Genomic DNA, 22,313 nt, shown 5'->3' on the forward strand with positions numbered 1-22,313 from the left:
AGCAGTGCGCTTTACCAGACACATACATTTACATTTACATTTACACATCTGGAGCTCCTTTCTAGAAACAGGCACCATCCCAGATAAATGGAAGCATGCAACACTTCCGTTGAAAAAAAACCAAAATGAAGACCCGGGTGATCTAAAAAATCTGCAACCTATCTCTTTATTACCGGCTCCAGGGAAAATGCTGGAAAAATTGGTTCAACGTCAATTGACCAGCTTTATTGAGCAGAATGGGGCTCTGTATGATACTCAATCAGGCTTTCGAGAAGGATTTAGTACAGAGACTGCTCTCCTGGAGGTGGCAGAGTGGATAAGGTGGTCTTTGGATTCAGGAGCACCAACACTGCTGGTGCTCCTGGATCTTTCTGCGGCATTCGACACTGTTGACCACACTATCTTGGTCCAGCGCCTAAAAGAAGTGGGCTTTGAGGGTAAAGTACTCACATGGCTAACATCCTATCTGAGGGGACGTACGCAGAGAGTCACCCTTACACCATATGAATCTCAACCAAAACAGCTCTGGTGTGGGGTGCCCCAGGGCTCAGCTTTGAGTCCTTTATTTTTTAACCTCTACCTAGCTCCTTTTTTTTCCCTGATTGCCAACTGGGGAGTGAAAGCAATTTCCTACGCCGACGACACCCAGTTGGTTTTCTCTTTCAAAGAGCAGACAGTGGATGGTTTTAAGAACTTCAAGGGATGCCTACACGATATAGCTATATGGATGAATTCTAATAAATTAAAGCTATTCGCGGAAAAAACAGAGGTTCTGTTCTTTGGACAGGGAACTGTGCCAGAGTCAGCACTATGGTGGCCATCAGAAATGGATGCTCCTCCAGCCCCGGCCACCTCTATTCGCAACTTAGGAATGAAATGGGAGGCGAATTTCACCTTCTCAGCTCAAATACAACTGGTCTCTGCGACCTGCTTCAGCAAATTAAAAAATCTCCGGAAAGTCTTGCATTTTCTACCGGAAGATTGCAGCAAAACAGTAGTACATGCCATAGTAACGTCTAGGCTAGACTATGCCAATGCTCTGTATCTTGGCCTCCCTAAATATGCAATCCACCCCCTTCAGATGATTCAAAATGCGGCTTCGAGACTGGTTCTCCGTATACCATTCCGACACCATGTCTCTACGCATTTACATAAACTCCACTAGCTTCCAGTGGAGAAAAGAATCATATTTAAGGCTATGACAAAGGCCTATCGGGCTCTGAACGGAAACTGCCGGAGCTATCTGAAGGAAAGACTATGCCCCTACAAGCAAAACCAGGTGTTGCGCTTGAATTCTCTCAATTTGCTACAGACCCCACACTTTGAGAAATCTCGGCTAGGTGGGAGAGCATTCACGGTCAGAACGGCCGCTTTGTGGAATGCCCTACCAGTTTCCTTACGAAATGCCAAGTCAGAATTTTGCTTTAAAAGTACCCTGAAGACGTGGCTTTTCAGGGCAGCTGCAATGAAGGATCGATAAGCGTACTACTCCTGTTGACGCATTGTCACCTGATGTTTCTAGCGCTGGGAAACCCCTGTGTTGGGGGTAGCTGCCGCGCTTAATAACTCTCAGTATTATTATTAATATTATTATTATTATTTTTTAACCTTTTGTCTTGTGACTCAGTTCAACCAAGTCATAAGATGGCTGCCAACACTTTCTGGTTTGAAGTGTTGCCAGCCAATCTGATCTCAGGCACGAGATCAGGAGGGTTCGCGGATCCATCACGGCCACTGTTGTACATCTGAGAAATCTTTAAATCTCTCAAAAACTACTGAACGGATTTACACCAATTAACAAAAAGAGTGCACTCTGGACCAAGAGCTACCTTTCTGCCAAATTTGGTGTAATTCCATTAAGCAGTCCAGGCAGTAGCTGCGTCAACAGATTCCTATGGAAATTAACATGGAGAAAAAGCGTTATGGGACCCCCTTTTATCAGCCCCCGCTTGCCGGATCACAATTTCAAGACAGCAGCTGACATGACCGCCTCATTAGTTTTGAAAATGTCAAAAAGATTCATCAAACGGCACCAAAGTTATTGGCAAAGCAAAAAACATTGATCCTATGGAAACTAGGTCCTAACTATAACTACATACTGGCGACCGCCAATAGGTAATATGTAAATGTATATATATATATATGTGCGTGTGTGTGTCTATGGAGAGGGAGGCGTCATTAGGGCCTCCCTCCCCAGCCTATTTAGGTCCCCAGGGACAACATCATCCTGGACTTGGTGTATTTACGGGGAAAGAGGGTGTGCAGCCCCCCTCCCTGAGTTGTTTTCTGTGCTGGGGACCACATCACCCGAGCCTCAAAGTATATTTAATCGAAGGGGGTGTGCAGTTTTCAGCCCAAAGTATTTTTTAAGGGGAGGACCCCCTTCCCAAGCCTTAAAAAGGACCTGGGGACCCCATACCCCAGATCCGTAACAACTTTAAAGGGAATATGGCTGCCTGGCCCCCTACCTTTGACTTTAATGGACCTGGGGACCACATTCCCTGGGGCGGATCACTTTCGGTGTACTGGGGAGCCCACCGCCGGGACACAGTGGATTCTCTGCACACAAAGGCAACACAGGGACTCCACCCCCTAAGGCCGGGTATATTTAAGGGAAGGGGGGCACGCATCCTCCCCTTCCCAAATTGTTTTTGGCCCACAGACCACATCTCAAGGGGCAAGCAGGGAAAGTTGTATGTGCTGCCGTCTGGCGGGAGCATTTTCAAATCCCCAGCCAAAAGGGAGCAAACACAAAGTCTGCTCCAGGTAGGCAGGAAATGTAAAGTATGCTCCCCCTGGCTGAGAGCAGATTTGTCTTGTTTCCCTGCCCGGACGGATGCGTGCAGGGAAACAGAACACACATTGCTTCCACCCGGAGGGACCAGCACCAATAGCTGCTCCCTTGAGGCAGGAGCAATGCCAGCTCCTTTACCATGAGGGGAAGTCTGGGGCCACAGGGGTCCTGGGGCTCCCCCTCCACAGAGCCCAACTTGTGCATGGTGAGTTCCCTGGGTGGGCACCCCAGGACCCACCTATAAATATTGCAAGCTGTGGGCGATGGGGTCCCCAGGGCCCAAATAGACTTGGGGCAGCATGGACCCCTCATCTTTTTTTTTTTTAAAAACACAGCTCAGTGGGATGAATTCCCCATGCCTAATAAGGCTTGGGGGTGGGCTGCATGTCCCCTCCACTTTTTATTATTATGGGGCATGGGGTACCCAGGCCCTAATAAGGTTCGCGGAGGGGGGCCCCTGCAGTCCACCTCCCCTTTTAAATAATTCACGGACCGGGGTATGGTGTCCCTGGGGCCTATAAAGGCTCACAGAGGGGGGCCTCATGCTCCCCTACCTTTATTAATTGCTGAGCCTCGGGTGATGAGTTCCCTGGTGCCTATTAAGGTTTCAGAAGAGAGCAGTATGCCCCTTCCCATTTTTTATTGAATTTGGCCTGCACTCCCTCCTCCCCTATTTAATTGGCTTTGGCCCCGGTACCTGAGGTCCCCAGGTCCTAATAAGGCTCGGGGAGGGAGCAGTGCAGGCCACCTCCACTTTTAAACCAAAAAACAGCCCTAGGGATGTGGCTCCTGGAGCTTCTGAAGGCTGGGGGAGGGGAGGCCCCTTTCCGCTTTTTATTGGTTTGACCCTGGGAGATGGGATCCCGGGGAGCTAATAAGGGTTGGGGAGGGGGGCCATGCTGACCTCACAGTTTTATATAAGCAACGGCTCTTGGGGATTGGGGTCCCTGGGACCTATAAAGGCCAGGGAGGGAGGTTGCGCTGCAGCTCTCTCTTTTTCCTCTTTTATTGACATTTGCACCCCAGGGAATGGGGTCCCTGAGGTCTAATTATGCTCAGGGAGGCTGTGTGCTCCCCTCCCTTTATTAACAACTCGGCCCCAGGGGATGGGGTCCCCACTGCCTAATAAGGCTTAGGGAGGGGGGTTGCATGCCCCTCTCCCCTTTTTTTTATTAGATTTGGTCCCGGCAAATGGGGTCCCTAGGGCCTAAGCCAGAGCCTTTTATGGCCTGGTGGGTGGGCTCTCAGGAGCCCAAAAAGGTCCCTGGGACCTATAAAGGCCGGGTAGGGAGGTTGCGCGGCAGCGCAACATCCCTCCCCCAGGGGTGTGTACACCCCTTCCCTTTTTATTTTGACTTTGGCCCCGGGAGATGGGGTCCCTAGCACCTGGTAAGGCTCGGAGAGGGGGCAGTACACCCTATCCCCCTTCTTTATTGGTTTGGCTCCGGGGGATCGGATACCAGGGGCCTAATAAGGCTTAGAGGCGGACTGCCTCCCTCCTTTTTTTAATTATATTTGGCACCAGAGCATGAAAAGCCTCTCCTCTTGGATTTTGGCCTCCGAGATCGGGTCCCCGGGCCCAAGAAGACTTGAAGAGGGGCCTGCTTGCTTTCCTCCCCCATTTAATTGTTTCCTTGGGAGATAAGGTCGACAGAGCCTTTTAAGGCTTGGGGAGAGCCACACGTGTAGAACCTACTGGACACAAGTCGTCAACTGTCATATGCACATAGCGTTACTTTTCAGTAGATTTATAACGTGTTGAATACCTCTACACACCTATGATGCATTAGGAGCAGATGGGTTTGTGAACACCTACACCTATTAGCCGCAAACACGGTGTACAAAATTAGGTAGAAAAGTAATATGATAGTTACCCGCCACTATGGAAGCTATCAAATAAACTAACAGGTTCATTGGATGATGGCCTCAGTGATGTAATCAATTAGGTCATCAGTGATGTCATAAATGATGTCATAGAATATGTCATGAGTGATGTAGCATGTGAGGACATAAGCAGTGCATAGCGGAGCGCAAGTTATAGCTAGTTCTGCTAACTAGAACTGATCAATTTCTATGATAATTTGGGTGTCCCGGGTGAATACCAGGACACCCACAACAATGTATTTTTTTTAAGTGAATATTAAATGACCGACTATTAGTCACTGATCCTTGAAGGAGCACCCCATAATGCCCCCTGAGAGCAATTTACATATTGATGTCCCTAGAATGTGCAGGGGCACCAGCAAGCATTGTTTTCTGTTGTAGGGAGTTGCAGGGAATGCAGCAGCACTACAGCAACATAAAATATATATATATATATATATATATATATATATATATATATATATATATATATATATATATATATATCCACAAAATCCTCCCGTTCCAAGCAAGGATGACAAGCCACACCATCAGGTACTTAGAAAGTTGTTTATTTGGGCATAAACAAACGACGCGTTTCGAGCTCACGGGCTCTTGGTCACATGACCATCATTTTTTTTACTCATCCTTAAGTACTGGTACAAAATCATAGAAAGGGAAGAAAGGTCTCCGTGTTTACAAACATCACACGGAGATCTCTTTAAAAGCCATGCATTTATTCATAGCAACATCAGAAACTCATTGAGAATCTATAATAATGCATTTCCCCAATTGTTTGGTTTGTAAAGAAAATAAGTAAGTGAAACATTACATTTCAAGTTAAATGTATCACGTAACACTTTGCACATTGAGGGTATAGTACCCATAGTATAGTTTCCGAAAAGACAGGTTGAGAATAATGGAGGAGGAAAGAAGAGAGTGATGGAATCTATGATTTACAAAAAGATATAGATATATCTCTAAAGATTAAGATCGCTCGGGTGTAGTACCCTCTGTATCATCATCTTATGTGTTCCAATCTCATTTCATTCGTGTCAAAATAGGTGAAAAAAAGCTATGGTCTATGTCTAGTCAATGTCGTCACATAATGAGAATACGTTACTCTAAAGTATTTTTTCCTTCACCCCCCCAAAAAAAAAAAAGAGAGAATTATCTCGTGCTCATAGTCGTAATCAATAAATCCATGTGAAGCAGTGGTGCTCATAGCAATATTTTCTATCAGTGGTTTGTCGCTTCATATCAAGACGAGGTCTTACACTCTAGGGGAAGAGAAACAGTGAGGACAGAACATGTTAGTATACTTAAATCAACTGTACATATTCATTCTTAGGACATCATAGCTTAATGCACGAAATCATAATATTCCATAATTTAACCTGTTAATTATTTCGAAATGATAATAGCTAAATTCAGCGAAGAACCAAACGTTACTGAAAAACAAATAATAATAATTAAAAGACATATTTGGAGATATATGTCATGAAAACAGAGTCTCCTAAGGGGGAAAAAAAATGGGAAGCATGCAGATCAGCAGTTCACAAATGTACATACATCTCTTCGTCAATATTCATCCCAAAAGGAAAGACACACCCTGCTTGTAAAATGAATTTGGACTCTGCTCTGCGTAAAGCTGTCAAACGGTCCCCTCCTCTGATATGTTTGGGGATTGAATCCAGTGCGAAAAATTTCGCTTTGGTCCAATCTCCATCATGGTACTGGTGGAAGTGTTTGGCCGTACTGTATGCAAAGTCCTTGTTAGTGATTGCACGCCAGTGCTCCAAGATTCGCTTTTTTACGGGGAAAGTGGTAGAGCCAATGTACCATTTGCCACAAGGGCAGGTAACAACGTAAATGACATGGTCAGTGGTACACTGGATGTTCTTAGTTATTCTCCATTTCCTTTTTATCCTTTTGAGCTCGACCTCCCTCACGTTGGAGCTGTGGCTACAGGCCTTGCACTTCCCACACTTAAAAAACCCTCCTTTTGCTGACAGCCAGATCTTCTTCTTATCTAAGTGACTCTGCACTATTAGATCTTTGATAGACTTTCCTCTTCTATACGTGATGGAGGGGTGTGGGTCTAGCCTTTCTTTTAGCACCTTATCTTGTAAAAGGATATCCCATCTCTTTCTTATTATCTGGCTGAAAGCTGAGGACTGGGTATTGTAGGTGGTTATCAGTCTTATTGGAGCTTTCGGATTTGGGGGACTGGCTCTGGGGTCTTTAAATAATGCTTCGTTTCTCTGGATGAGGGCTACTCTATCTTCACCTTTTTTCAGCATATTGGCGTGGTAACCTCTCACTTTGAACCTGTCATGCATTATTTTCTTGTGTTCCTGGTACTTTTCTTCAGTGCTGCAGTTCCTCTTGGCGCGTAAAAACTCGCCAAAAGGGATTGCCCACCTAAAGCTAGGAGGGTGGCAACTATTAGAGTGGAGCACGGAGTTTCCTGCTGTTGCTTTTCTAAAGATCTCTGTTTCGATCGTATTGTTCTTGATAACCAATTTGATATCAAGAAAATCGATCGTCTGCTGGCTATGCTGCATAGTAAACCTTAGATTCAGGTTGTTCAAATTAAGTGCTTCCACAAATCCAATTAGGTCTCTCTCACTCCCCTCCCACACAAAAAAGACATCATCTATATAGCGGAGCCAGACATTCACGCATTTGGTCCAATGTTCCAAGTCGTCGTTCCTGAGCACCTGCTCCTCCCACCAGCCCACCAAAAGGTTGGCGTAGCTGGGGGCAAAGCAGGTGCCCATAGAAGTTCCCTGGATTTGTTTGTATAGAGACCCATTGAACAGGAAGACATTTTCATCTAGGCACAATTCAATCATTTGAAGCAACATTTTCGAATGAGCTTCCAAATGTCTGCTCCTTGTTTTCAAAAAATATTCACAAGCCTTCAGACCATCTCTGTGTCGAATAGAGGTGTACAAGCTTTCAACATCTAGACATACTAGCCAAAAATGTGCCTCCCAATTGATATTTTCAACTTTCTGTAGAAAGTCTTTGGTATCTTCTAGATGTGAGGTTAGATCTTTGACATAATTTTTCAGAAAGTGATCGACATAATGTGAGACATTCTCTAAGAGGCTGTTTATGGAAGATACAATCGGCCTTCCCGGGGGTTGAGTCTGATTCTTGTGCACTTTGGGGAGTAGGTAAAATGTAGGGGTGGTGGGATTCTCATTAATGAGGAATTTAGTTTCATCCCAACTCAGTAATTTCATTTTTTCCCACTCTCGAATATTTTGGTGAACCCTATTCAGTAATTTACTCAGATAGGAGTGGTCTACCCTTGTGTAGCATGTGGTGTCAGACAGTTGTCTCATAGCTTCATTGATATAAAGTTTCTTGTCCCACAAAACTACGTTTCCTCCCTTATCAGAGGGTTTTATGACGATTGAATCGTCATTTTTAAGCTGATTAAGTGCCAACCTCATCCCCGGTGTCAAATTCTGTCTTTCCTGAGGTCTATTCAATAGTTTCAACATGTCATTGTTGACAAGATTATGGAATAAGTCTATATTGTCTCTGGGTAGCTGGGGTCTGTATCTAGATTTGGGTCTGAAGGGCGTGGTTACAGTGCAGGGATTAGAATTGATATCACTAAGTGGATCATTAAGTGCGGAGATAGTGTTTATAACCTCTTGTGTGGTAGGGACCTGAGATTGAGTCAGATCAACCATACCCTCTTCATGCAGGGAAACTAAAGCATCTTGCAAATCTATGTTATTGGTGGCAGAATCAGTGGCAACACTGGGCAGTTCTGAACTAGCTTTTTTATGCGAATGTATTTTATGCAGTTTAAGTTTCCTCACAAACAAATACATGTCAATACGTGTTTGAGTATAATCAAAATTAAGATCAGGACAAAATGTTAGACCAAGTTTAAGAACTTTTTCTTCATCGTCAGTTAAGGGTCTATTAGATAGGTTCATTACCGTTAGCTCTGGAGTCTGTTCATCCATTACTTGGCCTTCTGTGTCTGGCTTCTGCTTCCCACACCAGTAGTTCCTGAGTTTGTTGCGTCGCTGCCGTCGTTTTTTGCTTTTACCTTGCCTCCTCGGCCTTGATATCGGGTTCTTCCCCGTATGGATTGTTCGTTGGCCTCTGTTACTAGGCGCAGTTCGTCGGAAAAAGCCGTTACCTCTAGGTTCTCTGCTGTATTGACATCAGTTAGACTTGCTTCAGAGCTCAGACTCGTCTCAGATTGCCGCCGATCTTTGTCTGCCATTCCCAATGACTTGTCCCTTAACAGGGTGGAGCGTGCTTTATCGAATTTTCTCGCGAATGTTAAAATTCTTCCAAGTTTGTAATCCCGCTCATCGCGTTCAAATTTGCGTTGCTTCCTTGCGATCAAATCTTTCTCAAATTTATGTATTTTTTCATCCACATTCTTGATACCTCTGTTTGGTCTTTCTCAATTGCTGTTTGGTCTTTCTCAATTGCTAATTCGTCTAGAAGTGTTTGTATTTCTTTTACTAAATCCTCGTGTTCTTCCCAAGCATTTTTCACCAAAATCTGCATCATGGTTTTGGAGCAGGCGTTAGTGTTCTCTCGCCATGCTTTCAATACTTCCGGTTTTGGTTTATTCAGGGTAGGAACAATAAAAATGCGCAGGCCACGGGGGACGCGATCCACCTCTATGTAGTTCTGTAAGGATGTAGCTTCCCACCAGCGGCTTAGTTCTTTTTTTCTTAGACGTTCCAAATTAAATCCTTTCTGTTTCAATGTTACCACGCCAGGGGGAGTGGTTTCTGCTGACCCGGTTGTTGTGTTTCCATCGAGTCCTTTTTGTTTCTTGAATACGTTTTCTGCAGAGGCTTCCCGCCCCTTAAGATACTCCATTGCCCACAATGCAGTTCGGTCCTCCGACCGTTCTAGTACCTGAATGCGCGTCCGACAATCGTTGTCTCGCGTACCCTGGCTGCTGTTTCCGCTGCGTTCTCTGCACTTTGCCTCGTACCAACTTTACCGCGGTCAGTGTGATCCGCTCCGTGATCGGCACCACGGCACTGCGGCTCCACGTTACCGCGGCGGCTCCACGGCGTCTCAAGTGCAAACACTCACGTTCTAAAGTCTTTCCCCAGCGGGTTTCGGTTCTTAGCGCAGCCGGCGGGCGAGGATATTGACTCCACGTCAACTCGAAGAAATTGCGCTATTCCTCACCCTTCCAGACGGGTAGGGGCTGGTCTCTCGAGCGGGCGCCGCCGCTCACGAACATCCACAAAATCCTCCGTGTTTACAAACATCACACGGAGATCTCTTTAAAAGCCATGCATTTATTCATAGCAACATCAGAAACTCATTGAGAATCTATAATAATGCATTTCCCCAATTGTTTGGTTTCTAAAGAAAATAAGTAAGTGAAACATTACATTTCAAGTTAAATGTATCACGTAACACTTTTATAATTGTGGTTTTTGGGCTGAAAAACGTTAAAAGAAAGACTCAAAAATATTGGCTTTAGTTTTGGGAAAAAAAAGTCTCTGAGTCTTACTTCTAATATTTTTCTGCCCAAAATGCAGTCATAAAAAGTCTGTTAAAAGAAAGACTCAAAGAAATGTTGATTTCATTTTTATTAATTTAAACTTTATTAATCATTTTTATATAATCACATTTTAAACATTACATTGTGAGAATTACTGAAATATACAGTTGATTAAAAATATTGGTGATGTTTGGACATAGATGATAGATCTTCTTAATATATATTGATATGCTCTCCCTTGCTAAAAACTAATAGGTGACATTTTGACAAAGTCAGTATGTCTGCCTGAGTTGAGGCATGGCCTGCGAGTCTAAATGCACATTACGCATGCCAAAAGCACAAGTGTTGCGGAGATAGGGCACTTGTAGATGGTTGAGTGCAAGGGCCAGGTCTAAGGTAATGCGCGGAATGGGGTTGGCGGCTCACAAGGGGTTGGATGCAGGGCCTCGGAGCAGGCCAGGCCCTGCAGAAAACCCCAATAAAATATCGTTTTACATAATAAAAAAAAGCCCTAGAAATTCACTGAAAAAACAAAGGTTAAAGCAACGTTATAGTTAGGCGAAAAATTCAGTGACAACATTGACATTTTATGCTCAAACAATCCACTGAAATTCACCAGTTATAGATATCTCAAGTATTTTTAACTTATGCTCTAAAATAACGATAACTCTTGCCCTCGCCATGCACTGCTAATGACCCTACATATTATATGACTCATGACATGATCTATGACATCATTGATAATATCACTGCAACATCTGACATTATCTCATTGATGACAACACTGAGTATAATAGGGGCACGAGTTATAGTTGCTTGAGATAACTATAACTGATGAATTTCAATTTTTTATGTTTAAAATGTTACATTGTCACTGAAATTTTCTCCTAACTAAAAAGTTACTTTTGTCAGTGAACATACATATATGTACACATATATATATATATAGTCACTAAAAAACCAAAGGTTACAGAGACTTTATAGTTAGGTTCATATTTTACAGGCACGAAACCATAAAATTTCATCAGTTAGAGTTATACTTATCTCAAGAAACTATAACTCGTTTACTTTACGAGACACAGGCTATGGTGTGCTAGGCTAATTGCATCTCCACACTGTCTGCTCTGTGGGTTGTCGGAGGGCACCTTCCTTCACACCGTGTGGTCCTGCCCTGCACTGTCATGGTTCTGGAAGGGTATACTTGTTTGTCTGTCCGAGGTACTGGGGTGGGATGTGCCCTCCTCCCCGAAGCTGGCCATGCTCCATATCACAGATGATCTGGGTGGAAACAAATACAAGCGTCACCTTCTATTCTTAGATCTTACACTGGCCAAAAGGGACATTGCCCGGGCATGGAAGGAAGAGTCCCTGCCTTTGCTTGGGGTTTGGAAATGGGGTGTGGACTTCTGTATGGGCCTAGAGATTCCTGTCTTTGAAGCGAGGGGATGCCCCCAGAAACAGTATGGGGCATATATCAAGACAGGCGATAAAATTATCGCCGTTTTCACGGCAGAAAACTGCTGATAAAACAGCGATAATGGGCTTGATGATATGCTCTAAGGAATTCCAAATGAAGCCCATGTTAGATGTCCTTCACATCTAACATGGGCTTCAATTGGAATTCCATAGAGCATATCATCAAGCCCATTATCGCCGTTTTAGCGACAGTTTTCTGCCTCTAAAACAACAATAATTTTATCGCCTGTCTTGATAATATGCCCCTTTAAGATCTGGAAGAGGTGGGCCAATTATAGAGGTCTCTACTTGGAGCCTCCCCCCCCCCCGCCCGACATCTTGGACCTACTGCAGTGAATTTAGCGCAGTGGACTATGTACTATATAATTGTAAGATGCAATTTCAAATGACATTGACTTTCTGTACGCATGCAACATTTCTCTCTATTTGACAGAAGCAACATGGTACATTTTTGTTTTCTTTTGGTTATTCTTTATCGCTGTAATTAGTTTACTGTGTGTCCATTGTCATGATCCAGCTAAAAATGTTGATGACCCTTTTTGCTATTGTATATGTGTATCATGGGTGCCGCCTGAGGCATTCCTTTTGAGCTGGCTCTCAACAATAAAATTCTGTTGTGAAAAAAAAAGAAACTATAACTCGTGCCCTAAGGTAACTATACTTCACACCTCCGCCATGCATAGTTTTCTTATCAATAATTTTATTGCCAATGTTGCAGTTATATTATGAATGATGTTGTAGAAGATGACATTACTGATGTAATATGTGGGGTGAGTAGCAGTGCATGGCTAGGGTACGGGTTATAGTTAGCATTGCAATTATTTTAATTGCGAAAATTGTCATTTATATTCAAAATGAGTTCCTTGTGAACATTGTTGTTTGGTACGTATAGTTATGTTAGGGCTCGAGTTATAGCCTTCGGTCAGGCCTTTCATGTGCCCCCCATCCGCACCCAACATTGCACCACGCATGGCCTTTGGCCGTGCACTGCAGGAGTTAGCTGTAGGGCCTGGCCTTGGGCTAGGCCCTGCGGCCAACCCCCGCAGGCAGCTACCCCTGCTCCTGTGTTGGCTACAGATCCTGACCTATGGCGAAGCCCTGCAGCCAACCCCCCACAGCCACCCACCCACGTGCCTTGCACGACCTTTGGCCATACATAGCATGGGGACAGCCGCAGAACCTGGCTGCTGCCAGGGCCTGTGGCCCATCCCTCATGTGTAGGCCAACTAGGGAGGGGGGAAGGAGCTGCCAGCTCTCCTCTCGAGCCAATTATGTTCACGGGGGGCCAGGTCCCAGAAAATTACTGCATGCAGAGGGGGGCCGCACAGCACCCCTCCCCAGGGTCCGATTTTGGCCTTGGGACCCCATCCCCCGGGACCCAGGCAATTAGTTCAAGCAGAGGGGGGCTGCACGGCACTCCTCCTGGGGCTGATTTTGGCCTCAGGGACCCCATCCCCTGGGCCCAGCCAATTACTGAAAGGGGTTCACCTGGTCCCTGACCCCATCCCCAACGCCCCCCACTTAGTAAAAGGAGAGAGAGGCCACATGGTCCCACCCCCCAGGCTGATTTTGGCCCCAGCGGCCCCACCTGCTAGGCCCTGGCCACTTCATGCTGGGTGCCCTGGTCCCACAAAGGGCACCCAATGTGCACTGTTTGGGGCTGTGGGGGGAGCCTGAATACCCCTGTGATCCCTGACTGCCCCCCCCCTCCAGTGGAAGTTGGCATTGCTCCTGCATGCTGGAAGCAGCAAAAAATGCTGCTCCCTGCATGCTGGACCCATTGTTTCATCTGTTTTTGTGCCCACTTGACAGCAGGCAGGGAAATAGATGAAATGTCCACTCCCAGGATGCAGAAGCAGTTTTCCTGCTCCTGCCTGCTGGGGAGCAGACTTACTGTTTGCTCTTGCGTGGTGGGAGCTGTCAAAGCTCCTGCCAAGCGAAAGCAATTAGAAAATATTGCAACCTCACAATGTAGTTGAGTCACAACTAGCATCTGCAACACAGGTCACATATAGAAAAAGTTCTTCACTTAAGGATTTTCCAGTACATCCCATTACAGAAGTACCCCTACAAAAAAAAGTAAGGTAAAAGGTTTTTTTCCTTGCATTTGACGTATGTCACCTAAACAAAGTGACATTTGTTTCTTGCCTGGTGTTTGGTGTTCCCTGCGGCCGGAGCCGCCGAATCCGCTCCCTGCCACAAACAGCCAATTAGAGTGCCAGGAGGCACTAGAAAACAGGGCGCGGGCTCCCACAGCACGGGACGCATGCGGGCGAAGCCTGGTCCAAGGGCAGGCCCGTCATAGCCCGTAGGAGGCTGAGCAACCCCCGTAACATCTTGGATTGGTATAAATATCGGTTTCTTTTTTTTTTCTAACTGTTCATTGTTGCTAGCTATGTATGGTACTTAAGAAGACAGTTGGGGAAAAACAGGGGGGAGGGACTGTAGCAACTCATGATGCCTTCCTGACTAGAGCTGCAAGCGTCCTACTCCATGCAATAGAACTTACAGAAAGACGCTTATCTATGGAACCACTTCTCATTATTAACACGCTCCCCTCAGGAAGCACTGCTGTGAATGCCCCCTGCTCGCCCAGGTTACGACCAGCGTCACTTGACTTTCTCCCCCGGGCCAACGGGAGCCATCACCAACCATCCACTCGTTATCTACCTCTACTCCGGTGGTAGCAGATTCGCCTCCCAACATCAGGGAGCCCCCTTTAAAACAACGGAAAGGACATGGGACTGCAAAACTAAAACAACCTAAACCTGCATGAGTGATTAAACCTAGGGCAGCGTCTGTAAAGCCACCTAGAACGGACACTGTGATAGCATTAACGCCACAACCTACAAACGTCTCGATCCGAGAGTTAGTAACGGACGATGCATTCTGGGCAGAAATTTCCAAACGATTACCTGTTCTCCTTGACCCCATTCTTCTGAAACTAGCTAAGATTGAAGAAAGGTTGTTCGCCATTGAGCCTCTAATTAAATCCATCCCAATTGTAAACCAGAACATAGTTTCTACATGTGCATCTAGGGACAATTCACAACAAAATGCCAATTCCCGTGGGAATCCAACTGTTATACAAACGTTGACTCTCTCCCCAACTAGGCCCGTAACGGAGGAAGCAGCCCCCAAGGCTGTGAGTCATTCCACCTCTAACCAATGGCTAAATACTCAAGCAACAAGGGAAGAATGAGAAGTGGTACAATATATACATCTTGAGCAACGAGGGCCAGAAGATCAGAGAATGGTACCCCTCCCATCAAGATTAGTCCCTCCTCCTGCAACAATGGCCGCCAATGACTATCAACAATTTCTCCATCTTCCACCGGCAGCTTCCCCTTTAGTACTGGTTTTGGCTAATGTTCCACTCCTGCGGGTCGACCAGCAGGAATCCACCACGCAGCCTTTGGACTGGGAATTGGGAAATCATTAGCCAGCAAAATCATTATTGCCAGGAGAGTGAGGTGGGTGGGAAATTCAGCGAAAACCTTCCCTGGAGATTGCATAGTGATACGTTTTAATAATCCTTATACTGGTACGTATCTCCTAAGAAATTTTGAAGCTTCTTGTCCCAGAAATAAGAATATCATCCCCCTACCATTGGATTATTTCTATTTTTATAAACATACATCACTTGCATTGGAGCGGGGGAAAACATGGCGGCGGCCGCTTGAGCCGCTGCGGCGCTCTGTCTGTGTGCTCCCGTTTTGGAGCAAATATATCGTAACTAGGTCGGACGGTAATGCGTTTTTTTAATAAAACTGCTAGTCAGATGAAAACTTTGCACCCAGATGCTTCACGACTAAAATAACTGTATCTTAAATCGCCGTTTATTTTTTATTTTTCCTGATCCCTCACTCATTGCTGCTCGATGGGTCTGGAGAGGGCGTGTCTACCCGTGAACGCCGCTGCTGTTGAGAGGATTCCTGCTGCTGAGCTCGGCTGCCGGCAAGAGGCTGATATCGTGCGCCGGGGGTGCACCCTGGTGTTAGCTGGTGGTTTGGTGTGGTGCCTGGCCGCCCTGGATCTCCGACGAGGGCGCCGCATCCGAGGCTTGCTTCCTGGACGCCGAGGGATTGTTGCCGTTTTGGAGGTGGAGGCGATTGGGACTGCGGATGAGAGGACATCGAAGGTGGAACAGCCGATATTGGTTTGTGAGCAGGGAGAAGGTGCAGGCTGTGATAACGGCGGTAATAGGTTTGAGGCAGCCTACAATTTAAGAGGTAACAAATACAAGGTTCGTAAGGGGGAACCCAGTAAAGGCAAATACAATAAAACTTTGCCCCGTGATATTAGGCTGCCCCTGGTTGCCGGCCCAAGTCCATCCACGGCAGATTGTGTAAGTAAGGTTGAAACTGTAATAAAAACAGTGGTGCTTGAGGGGGGTGGTAATTCTACCTCAGATTGCCTCAGTAGTAGCAAAAAGAAGCCCTCCTCCTATCTGACAGGCCAGGTCAAAGCAAAGCGTGCTTACACTTGTATATCAGCCAAAGGGTCTAAAAGTAAAAACGCTGCCCCAGTGTCCAAAATAACGCCATCACTGAGGTCTTTTTTTAAGGTGATCCCTCAAGTAGTAGTATTACCAGACAGGCCCAAAAGGATATCAGCAGAGGATATTAGATTTGAGGGAGTAATGAGCTCCGAGGAACTGCTCGATAAAGCTGACACCCCGCTAGAGATGGCGACGGGGGGTGCAGAAAGCTCTGCGAACCTGGGAGCAGGTGTGGAAATAAGCAATGATCAATTTGGGGGCATAGAGAGAGGGATTAGCAATCCAATTGCTGGTGCATCAGGACATCTCTCACCTCTTGCCTTGGTTTTGGCACCCCCATTGGCTCCACCTCTCATGCTGCCCCCACTAGCCATAACAGCCGGCTTAGGCTTACAGGGATCTACGCAAGGAGCTACAGCAACTACATCAGACACTTCAGCTCCCCTGCCTAGTGCTATTCCACCTATTAGCACAAATACAGACCTGATTACTACCTTGCAGGCGTCTTTTCAGGGAATGTTCTCCTCATTATCGGCAGATATCAAAAAGGGATTTGAAACCTCTGCAGCTAATCAAGCGGATATTAGGTGTTTTTGTGAAATCTTAGACAAAAAACTAAGCGACCTAACAATGAGGACAGAGGTGCTTGAGGATAGGGTAACAGGTTTGTCCCTACATCTAGAGGAAGCTAAATCAAATATCAACACACTTAGGAAGGAAGATCAAATCCTATCAGAACGGATGGAGATGCTTGAGAACAACACCCGAAGGAATAATCTTCGTATAATGAATATTCCTGAGGATAAGGAAGGCTCAGCTATCAAGCAGTACGTTATATCGCTGTTGAAAGAGGCGCTGAGATTAGATCAGTCTGAGGAAGAATTAGCCCTAGACATCCAGCGTATCCACAGAGAGCCTTTTAGGAAGAATCCTCAAAGAACCAAGCCCAGAAAGGTTTTGGTCAACTTTCTCACATATTCCCTTAAGGAAACCATTCTAAACCTGGCTCTAAAGCAGAAAACTGTTAGTGCGAAGGGATTTAATTTTCAAGTTCGATCAGATTTGTTCAGGGTTACACTGGACAAACAATGGGAATTTGGGAAAAGGCTTGAGGCTTTCAGAAGCTATGGCGCAGTGGCTCAACTGGTTTTTCCAGCCGCATTGAGAATTATGTATAATAACACCATGCATATAAGATCAGTGCAGGCAGCGGACGAACTACTGCTCAGTATAGGCAGAGAAAAAGGAACGGGGAATTAGATGAACCCTTTCTAGGATAGCTAAGTTAATTTGTTTGGCATTAAAAAAAAAAAGGAGGCAGTGGTGAGAATAAGGAAAAGAGAAAGCACATAAGTAAAAAAAAAAAAAAGAAAGAAATAAAATATATGGGGACATATAGGTATGGTATAATTGAAGGAAAGAGATAAGAAAAAGGGTTGAGGTCAGGTAGTAAATGTACAAGAAAAACTAGTGCACCACACATACCCTTTAATATAATAGGGCTTAGGTAAGGGGTATGGGTCATGTAGGTTGGTTTCACCTCTTCCCGCTTAGATTTCCTGATGTTTCTTTCTTCTTGTCTTTTCCTTTATGTCCTTATCTTCCGGCCGTAAATAGGTAGGGAGTTCACAACAGAGTGCTATCTTCTGGTTTTCCAGATAGATAAAACAAGGGTTTTCCAGGGGGGAGGGGGTTAGACAGGGGCACTGGGGGGGGGGGGGGGGGGGGGGGGAGTTGCAGGGGAAAAAATTAAAAAAGAGTCCTCTTTTTCGCGGTAGTTGGGTTTTTTGCGTGAAGTGGTCATTGTTAAGATATGTCTCTGTTAAAATCTTCCTTTACATGGGCATATTGCGTATGGAGCTCCGTATCTCTGTGGGAGTGGTAAAAATAAAGAATTGGAAACATTATTTTAATGAGTAAATTGTCTATTCTCTCCTGGAATACTAATGGTCTGCGAACTAGTCCTAGGAAAAATAATATTGTGCAATATCTTCGAGATTCAAGTGCGCAGATTATAGTACTCCAGGAGACACATTTGACCGACCCAGAAATACACATATTGGTTAAGAGGAATAGATGGATTGACGCTTGTATAACGACGTCACAAGCAACACACACTAGAGGTGTGGCAATTCTATTCAGAAAATCTATTAAAGCGAGACTGGTTTCTAACCTTGTAGACTCAGGAGGACGATGGGCAATAGTGTCAGCTATAATATATGGGGCCCCGATAACTATAGCGGGATATTATGGTCCTAATCAGGACGATCCATCGGCATTGAAGGTCCTCTTTTCACATCTATATTCGTTTCCCGATCCAGTTATCCTAGCGGGCGATTTTAACATAGTTCTAGATCCCTTAGTGGATAAATCACCATCTAATAGAGCTAAAGTCTTGTCCAAAACTAGGGCATACCTGCAGGATAACATGAAGCAGCTAGGATATAATGACATCTGGAGAACAATGCACGGTCTACAAAGAGGAATTACATTTCGAAACTATAGATTTCATCATCAGTCTCGAATTGATTTTATCCGGATTAGTCAATCCTTAGTCCATCTGGTTAAATCTGTATCTCACTTACCATTTCATCTTTCAGACCATGCGGCAATTCTTTTAGACTTGGAAGGGTTTCCAAAAAATCGATCAAGTAATTGGTCATTTGATCGATCACTATTATCATCAATCAACATCATTGATGCCCTTAAGGCAGAGGTCCAGTTTTTCCTAGATGAAAATATAGAGTCTGCCTCTCCAGGTGTTATATGGGATGCATTTAAGGCATTCTTAAGGGGTCAGATAAATAACAAAGCTTCATATAAGAATAGAATTTACAGAGAAGCAGTGACCTCCTTAGAATTTGCGCTGGCTAATCTTCAAGCAGACATTGCTAGGCACCCTGATGCCTGTGCATCTATAGTTCATGAGAAGCAGAATAAAGTGACCATCTTGAAAGGAGAGCTAAGCGCGGTATTAAATGCTAGGGTCCTAGAGAGATGGGAAGCCAGTAAATTGGCACATTTCGAATATGGCGAAGGTGCCAGTAAACTGCTGGCATGGAAAACGAAGACCGACCTAGTGCGTAATAATATTAACTCAATTACGACTGGCGGAATTTCATTCTCAACTGATGTTGATATTATGAGAACGCTCCGTGACTTCTTTAGTGAAATCTACTGTGAGGATAATAACGTCGAGCCAAAGCAAGCTGAAGACTGGCTTGCGGGCGTCCATCTTCCTGTTCTGACCTTAGAACAAAGCAATAAATTGGAAGACCCGATCTCACAAGAGGAAGTCAGGTTAGCTATAGCTAGTAGTAAAAAAGGTAGGGCATCAGGCCCTGATGGATAGCCATCTGAAATTTATAAAGCTTTGATCTCAACTATTATTCCCTTTTTGACTGAGCTGTTCAACAAGATCCTCCTCGAAGGGATGCCCCCTCCTAAATCATGGGATAATGCACCAGGAAAATCAGCATTAAATTGTGGGTCTTACAGACCAATTTCAATTTTAAATACAGATTATAAAATCTTTACATCTGTACTTGCAAATAGGTTGGAGGCAGTAGCAACAAACATCTTGCATACAGACCAAAAATGGTTCGTAAGGGGGCGTCAGTTGTATGAGTTGACCTATGACCTGATAGGTGCTATCGATATGGCGACGGTGGCATCACTTCCTCTAGCAGTAATGACCGTGGATGCCACCAAGGCCTTTGATAGAGTTAATTGGGTTTACCTATCGGAGGTCTTGGGAAAATTTAATCTTGGCAAAAAATTTAGGCGTGCAGTCAAAACATCACTCGGGGTACCCGCTAAGGCTGCCCCCTCTCCCCCCTCTTATTTGACCTCTATATAGAGCCTTTCGCTCAAAACATCCGAGAAAATAATAACATCAAGTCTTTTGTGTTTGAGGGATGGGAGAGGAAGGTAGCCTTATATGCGGATGATGTTCTCATCTTTACATCAGAGCTACGGTCGGCGTTTCCGGTAGTAATTACGTTGGCTAAAGAGTTTGGAGCCGTATCAGGTTACGAGGTCAATGCTGCCAAGACAGACATAATGGTCTGGAATGACCCCGAGCCCGTGGCTGGGGCCCAGATAAGTTCAGTCCTTCGTTATCTGGGTCTGAATATATATAAAGACATAGACGAGATAGTTCCAGCAAATTTCTCGCTTATTGCTAAAGAATGTCGTAGACTAATGAAATCATGGTCTACACTCCCACTATCTTTACTGGGTAGATCTAACTTAGTCAAAATGACGATTTTACCTAAGGTTACATTCTTATTTAATACCATTCCCCTTTTTTTAATCCCACGATGATAGCTAAGCTTCAAAGTGATATTCGTTCTTTTATTTGGAACAATCGCAACCCGAGAATTGCCTGGAAGAAGATCAGGCGACGTAGAGAGAAGGGAGGTTTGGCGGCTCCTGATTTACAGCTTTACGGGTGGGCCTTTCAGATGTCCCATGTTAGAATGTTGTTAAAATCCCAGATAAATCAGGGTTGCGGGCATATGTTTGCTGCATTACTCAGAGGAGAAAAGGTGGCTGATCGAGAATTTTTGTTTAAGTTTGGGGACCCTAAGTTTTTTAAGAAAATAAAACTGAAGGTGCTTAGAGATTCATGTAGAACATGGGCTAAATTTAGGTGCACCATTAGAATCGACTACTACTCTGGTAAGGCCCCATTATGGAATTCTCCTGGCTCCCCGAGCTGGCTTCTGGATAGTCTTGCAATATCATTGCGAGAGTCAGGATTGGTAGTTTGGGGGGATATCTTTATTGAGGGAAGCCTACTGCCATGGGAGGTATTAAGATTAAAAGTGGGGTCTCGGTTCTCCAGGTTCAAATACCTTCAAATGCAAAGCTGGGCACATTCACGGACCTCTGTTAAAGGTAGTTTTCAGCTGGGAGGGGACAGTACATTAGTGTCTTTCCTAACAGATAAGCCTCCATTCAAGAAAGAGGTTTCATTCTGGTATAATCTTTTACTGGATGAAGCAGAGAGTGAGTTCCAGCTACCAGATCAGCTGTGGTCCACACATATTATTGATATCAGTGTGGAGAATATGTGGTACGATTCTTTTAAGATCATGTGGAACATTGTAAAACCATCTTGGTTACGCCGTAACCACTTGTTTACATTACACAGGGCCTACTACTCACCCCAACGTCTGTCGAAGTTCTCGGATAACGCGCCGGTTTTATGCCCTAAATGTGGCCTGGCAGAGGCTTCGGACCTACACATGTTCTTAGACTGCCCACTCTTATCACCGTTTTGGACCTCTGTAACTACTTTAATATCCACCTCCTTGGGATCCCAACTAACTTTATGTTCCGCTCTTGTTATTTTTGGTATTTCTCCAGAGTTTCATGGGCCAGCAAAAGATCTAGTTTTCTTTTGTATTTTGCTGGCAAGGAGAGAAATATGTAAGAAATGGAAAGACCCTTTACCTCCTACCGTGCTTGATTGGCAAACGTCAGTGCTACAAACATCAAAGCTGGACCTCTTAAGATCAGGAAACCAAAGCAAGAGAAACTTCTGGAGGCTACTAAACTGGTAATGGGTCTTGGTTTGATCTTGGTTTTTTTTTTTTTTTCCCAAGGTCCAATGATTACGCTGCTTGGTATCTTCTCCTTTATTTGACTATACCCAATAAAGTTGAAATCAATACAGGACTAGGTATATGAACGCAGCACGTGTCCCAGACGGTTGTTCCAAGGTGGCTTAGTTGTATTATGACACTACTTACTGTGGGGCAATTAGAGCGGTCTCTTTTGGAGCTCCTTCCAGTTCATCTGAGACAGTAAGGTCATTTCCACATGCTACTAGTTGATCACCAAGGGCGAAAGATGAGGAAAAAAAAAAAAACATACATCACTTGCAGTTCGTGAACAGAAGTGCAGGGCAAGACTAGAACATCAGATCCCACGTTACCTAGAGCGCGCAAACAACATTCCGGGGGTGGGACTTTTCAATAGATTTGCTGTCCTTTCTGATATGGACGCATGCGATTGACCATCAACGCATATGCATTCACCATCCGCAATATTGGAGATCACAGTGCCTTGTAGGTTTTTTTCAACACTCCCCGTCTCATTTCAGGAAACAGGGGATAGAAATTCCATAGATCTAATTACCTGGAACATGGCAG

This window comes from Lissotriton helveticus, chromosome 1_1 (assembly GCF_964261635.1).
Source record: "Lissotriton helveticus chromosome 1_1, aLisHel1.1, whole genome shotgun sequence".
In the NCBI taxonomy this organism is placed as follows: Eukaryota; Metazoa; Chordata; class Amphibia; order Caudata; family Salamandridae; genus Lissotriton; species Lissotriton helveticus.